The sequence below is a fragment of the Molothrus ater genome, chromosome 2 (assembly GCF_012460135.2).
Source record: "Molothrus ater isolate BHLD 08-10-18 breed brown headed cowbird chromosome 2, BPBGC_Mater_1.1, whole genome shotgun sequence".
Classification (NCBI taxonomy): Eukaryota; Metazoa; Chordata; class Aves; order Passeriformes; family Icteridae; genus Molothrus; species Molothrus ater.
In genome coordinates, this window is record NC_050479.2 from 43,341,357 (window position 1) to 43,347,356 (window position 6,000).

At 41.7% G+C, this 6,000-nt stretch overlaps 1 protein-coding gene across 1 annotated transcript in view; it reads right to left on the reverse strand.

Moving 5' to 3' along the window:
* GPC5 (glypican 5) overlaps window positions 1-2,007 on the reverse strand; it is a 599,375-nt gene extending 597,368 nt beyond the window's left edge. The window contains exon 1 of the mRNA XM_054518549.1: window positions 1,850-2,007. The gene's annotated coding sequence lies outside the window, so the exon portion shown is untranslated. The remainder of the gene's footprint in view (window positions 1-1,849) is intronic.
* Window positions 2,008-6,000: the final 3,993 nt, after the last annotated feature.

Sequence of the window (6,000 nt, forward strand, 5' to 3'; positions counted from 1 at the left end):
GCTTTGAGCCTACTAATACCTTTAATCACACCTAAACCTTCTAAAATACTTATTTAAGCCCCATTTTCTTGTCATTGCACTTCTGGACAGATTTTACTGTTTGCAATTATTTGTTTCATGATAGCTGAACAGAGTTCTTAGAACAAGAACTCTGGCAGTCCACAGCAATGTAATTCCTTCAAAGAGTGAAAGGCTGCTGACCATACAGCTGGTACCACACCTCCTGCTGCTCACTGTTTGCAAGGGCAGCAGCAGAGAAAGGAATTCTTTTATATTTGTACAATTCAAACATGGTTTTTCCTACGAGCAGGAAATTCAGAAAAGTCAAAATCAAAAGAAGAAAGTGAGTAGTGGTACAAAAAATATGATAGGGGAAAGGAGGAAATCAGAGGAGCAGAGCAGAAGAAACCTGTATAAAGCACTGTAGCTCTTTTCTCTTGAGTCAACATTATTTCCTTCCTATCCCTAGTACACAAATGAAGTAGAGTAATCAAAATAAATAATAACAGAGAAAGCATAAAATTTACACTAGGCTACGGAATGAGAAGAACATAGATAAAGTGATACCATATCATTCATACTGAGATTATTCACACAAATAATCAGCACAGAAAAACTAAATCGCCGACAGGACTGTAACTCAGATTTCACTTTCCAGACACCTTCATTTGAACAGTACCTGTCTCATCAGTCTTCCCAACTGAAGTGTTTATTTTCTTTTTATCAAAGACAATTATAAAATCTTTAGGTTAGGACAATGCAAGAAGACAACCATGCATGTTGATAAACGTAGTGTTAATAAATATAGTACTCCAATTTATAAACTACACAATGCAATATTGACTGTGTCAAGCATTATCTGTCACATTTAAAGCTAGAGTTATTAAAAGCTCTATTTTGGAGGGATTCCTTTAAAATAAACTTAGTATGCCTTATCTCAACTTGCAGAGTTAATAAAAACCACACAAATTATCTTTAAAAAAACAATGAGGTTAGTTATTGATATTTTAAAAGTGAGGGGGACATTAACTCAGCTTTTGTTGCATTCTCTGTTTAAAAAGCGTGGACTCACATTTACTAGTTAACCTGTCAGCCAAACATGAACACATTTTAGAGATATGTAAAAAAAAGTTGGTTTTACATCCTATACCGCTGATACTTAAAATACTTGCATTTTAATCCTCTGAGTTCAACTGAGGTTCTCACAAACCTGGAACCAAAACCTCAAACCTAAGACCATACACCTTACTATGTATGTGCTTTGCAACGTCATTCAGCATCTACTTTAAAAAAAATTAACTGCTGATACAAATGCTAGATATATTCAAATTGCCATGAAGACTCTACTTTCCCGGGAATTTTATTCCATTACGTTCCAGTGACAGGCAGATATCCGTACGGAAAATGCGCAGCCCGAGCACTGGCAGCGGTGTAAGTCACTCTCATTTCACAGCAGAGTGATTCCAGCAGCCCCAGCAGCAGCTCGGCGGCTGTCCCCAGCCCCCAGGGTTCGCACCGCTGTACCTGTGCCTGCCCACGGCCGGCTGGAAGCAGGATGACCCCAGCTGAAGCCGGCTCGCTCTGCTCTGCGCGGTACAGAGGAGAAGTGGGTGGGCACAAGGGAGTTTTAGGCAGGTGTCGGGGTGCCCCAGTGCCCACAGCCCGGGAAGAGCGTCTTCTCTCTTTAAGGGGCCAGCCGCGATGTCGCTACCAAGCGGGGGACCCGATGTGCCCGCGGTGCCCAGCCCGGCCACGAGCACCACCCACCCATCGCCGCCGGCGGCACCGAATTCAAACGCGGCGGTCCCGCCGTTCCCGGCGCCTCCCGCCCCATCCAGCTCTGCCTTACCTGCCCGCGGGAACTCCGGGACGCCGCCGAGCGGGCCGAGCCGCCGCAGCTGGAAAACTTTCCGGACCGCCTCGCAGCTCGGCGGCGGCTCCGCACCCTGCGAGGCGGCGGCCAGGAGCAGGACGGCGACGGTCAGGACGCCGAGGCAGAGGCTCTTCCCCCCCCATGGCCCGCGACCGCCGCCAGCTGCCGCAGGGACGCGGCCGAGGCGCCCCCAGAGCCGCCGCGGGGGAGGCACCGCCCGCCGCCCCGCCGGGGCCCTCCCCCGGCCCGGCCCAGCCCAGCCCAGCCCCCGCCCGTGGAGGGGCCCCACGCCCAGGGCGGCAGCGGGAGAGCGCTGCTCAGCGCCCGTCTCGGGGCTGGGGACGAGAGGAAACACCCCCGCCCTAGCACGTACGCCCGGGGTGCGGGCAGTGCGGGCTGCGGAGGAGAAACCCAAAGGCAAAGGAAGAGCTGGCGTGGTACGGGAGCAATTTCGACCCAAAACACGAAAAAAAAAAAAAATTACAGCGCTTTGGGGAACTGCTAGCAACAGGCTTAACACTGTCAGTAAGGTACGCCGTTCAATTTGGCTTGAAATGCCAAACTTTTGTTTTTCTGACAAAAGTTTCCAAGAATTCGGCAGTCTTCAGGGCATCTTCAAAAGTTGCAGTTTCCTAAGGCAAACGTGACACACGGGACCAATTTACAAACTCCTGTCCTGTCTACAAGCTGAAGTCCGATGGGAGCTGTTAGAGCTGCCAAGGAAGCAGGTGGGAGGCATGAGGTTATCTTTAAGAACAGCTTCCTTGATGCCAAAATCAAGAATTTGCTCCATGCACAAATTTTAAATGTCACACCTTACCACTGAGAGCCAGAAATTTTTCTTAGTGTGCTTCGAAGCTGCAAGTGGTCATTCAGCACTGTAAAACATAAGGCTTTCAGTTTAAAAGAAATCTTTAATCCATGTCAGCAATTTCTACACAAGACTGCAAAACCAGTTCTAAGTGTGGATCATTCCACACTTTCATTTGAATATAGTTAACAAACCGAAACATAAGTTATTAAAATTTGCACTAAAGATTAACCACTACTGAGCAAAGCAATAAAACAATGTCATTATCCAGTCTACTGAATGACAGCTCATAAGAAGGGGAGAGGACTAGTATTTCTCAATCATCCATACTCCTGGGCTTGGCAACTTCCTTCTGTCAGCAAGCTCCAACGTAGATTATATTATATGTCCTTTAACAGAATTTGTTGTGCTTTTCTTATACATTGATGTATAAAGAGTGTACACAGATGACAGGTTACAATCTTCTTGATAAAGCAGACTACAGCAAAAGACACCTTAAGCCCTCATGAAAAAAAGAGGGGAGGGAGGGAAGAAAACAGTGAGTCCTAGTGCAAATAAAAATATTTGGTTTAGAATAAAGTAAATAAATAAAAAATAAATTGCAATGTCTTGTATGGAAGCTGGTATCAGGCAGTGAACCCCTTGTCATTCAGTTAAATAGTCTTTTTTAAGATACTGAAAAATACCAATAGGGAAAACAACCTGAACATGAGAGCCAGAGAACATAGGATCTTATTCAGCAATTTGAAGATGGTAGAGCAAATTCTGTAAATGTTGAAATGCCATCCTCAACATCTAATACAAGATGTGCAGCACACACAGTAAACTTAAGAAAATAAAGTACTAGTATTCAGGGAAAAATTCTTGCAAGTTAAGAAAAACATATAAGTATTCCTTATAAGAATTCTCTTTATTATAGGAATTCTTATATGGAATACTTATTATATAAGTATTCCATATAAGAATTCCTTACAGAATTCTCCTTTATCCCACAACCACATGGAAGTTTGCCTACAGCAATAGATGATGTTGGGAAATCTCTAGAACCCCTTTGCTTCAAATGGAACCAGTATTTTCTCATGTCCTCCACTAATAGCAATTCAGAGAAACCTATGTCCTCCAACTCTACAGTTTAAGGGAAAAGGAAAGTTTTTTGTAAGAAATTGAATGTACATGTTTTAACTAGATCTTTCCATATGAGAAAGATTCTAGTTTTGTCCAAAAGGTGAGGTGGGTTTTTGTTTGTTGGGGGATTTGGAGAGTTGGTTTTTCGATTTTTATTTTTTGTTAATAGCTGTAGCATAGGAAGTGTGAAGGAAATAATTAATTTTTGCTCCATTAAAAGATTGAATTTAATTTCAAGTTTTATGCTTCAAAGCTTCCCTGATTTTAGTCTTAAAATGTGTATTTTATTTAACAAGTTTCAAGAATTAATTATTCTGGGATATACTAGACCGAATTTTATTTGCTAGTGCTGTTTAGCTAGTAATGAGCAGGCTCCTGTCTCTTGCCATGGGGCTCACTTTTGTGACTGTATTTTGAATCTACTGCTTTTTAGTGGGCACATTTTGCCTTTGCTTACTGTATTTTGCTTTATCACCTTACTGTATTGTGCCTGGGAATGCTTTGATTAACAGCCATTCAGATGTGTCTCCAAGGGATGGCATGTGGCCAGAGTGTGGTGGCTGCTGTTCCTGTCCTGCTGTACTGGACACGCTGGAACTTCAGTCTGAACTTGAGTTGAAAGGTCTGTGACCTGTGAGTGAATCCACGATGGAGAAGAGATCCACCTGCAGCCCATGGAGAACCCCATGCCAGAGCAGGTGGATGCCTGAAGGAGAATGTGACCCTGTGAGATACCTGTGATGGAGCAGGTTTGCAGAAAAAAGGAACTCCTCTCATTTTAACATGAGAATATATACACATATATATGAAGTTTCAGAGAGAACATTAGCATTGTCTAGACTTGTATCTTCTTGGCCAAAGCCTGAACATACACACCTGATAGCTCCTCATGGATATCTAGGTGTTAGCACGACTTAAGAATACCCCTTCTACAAGTTCTCCTTTTGTCTAATTTCCTTAATCACAAACAATACCACTCTATTACCTGAAACACTGGCATAAGGCCAGAGGAGGATCTTCAATTTATCCCCATAAATCACAGGAAGCTAAAATGAAGCTTTCTATTATTTTTGGAACACAGCTAAGCTTCCTCCTCATCTACACAAATTACATTCTCCTTTGGACTGTCATCTTGTAACAACTGAAAACACTTTATATGGCTGTGCCACCTTTCCTGTTTTCATCTCTTCTGAGAGCTACTACAAAAATAACCCTTTCCAACTTGTTGCTTAGACCATGTTTGCTTTTCTCATATTCCTTATTGTGTCAAACACAAGCTGCTTGTCTTCAGTTGTATATCCTTTTAAGTGGTCCCCTCTCAGGATGCAAAGGGGCGTTTCTACTTCCCAAGGACTACAGCACCTGTCTCCACATTCTGAAATTATCATACACTTTCATGCTATTTATTCTCATGTATCTGAAAGTAGTTCAAACATCTATTAAGCTGCCTCATAGTAAAAAGATTTGAAGAGTGATTTAGAAGAATAAGTGTTTTGACTATTATTTTTATACATACCATAGTAAAGAAAGGAAATCAATCTTTATTGATTAAGGAGACAGACTAGTGTCTGTGTTGACTGCTATGTTCACATCATCTCCCAGGGTCAAATACTATTTGTGATCTAATATATGCTCTCTGGATACCATCCTTTTGATTTTTATATGGCTTTGAACAGAGGGGGGATCCTAAGACTGAAACAGAACTTCTTGAAGTTACAGCAACAGCATGGGGAGAAACAACAACAAAACAAAAAACACAAAACAAATCACCAACTTTTTTCTTGAGTTAAATAGAGCTATTATGATTCTATAGATAGTAAAGAAAAAACACAACCAAAAAGAAAAAGAAAAACAAAAAAAACCCACCCCAAATAGTAACCTTATTTTAGGTTGGGATACTAAAGCTGGTGAACTAGAACTAAAAGCTACACAGCATTTGTATTCATAACGATGCCACACTTACCAATGATACCATAAACTTAGTGAGGCCTGTAAAACTTCACACACAACTCTTAAGTTTAATTAATCTAATGATTCATTAAAAGTAGAGCTGAAAGAGTTTATGCTAGTCTTGCAAAATTGTAACGTGATTTTGAGATAAATTCTCAAAAATGTTGGTTGGGGTTGGGATATTTTGATTTTTTTAAAAGAAGGGAAAAATATTAATTTTAACTGAAAATATTTTTGAACT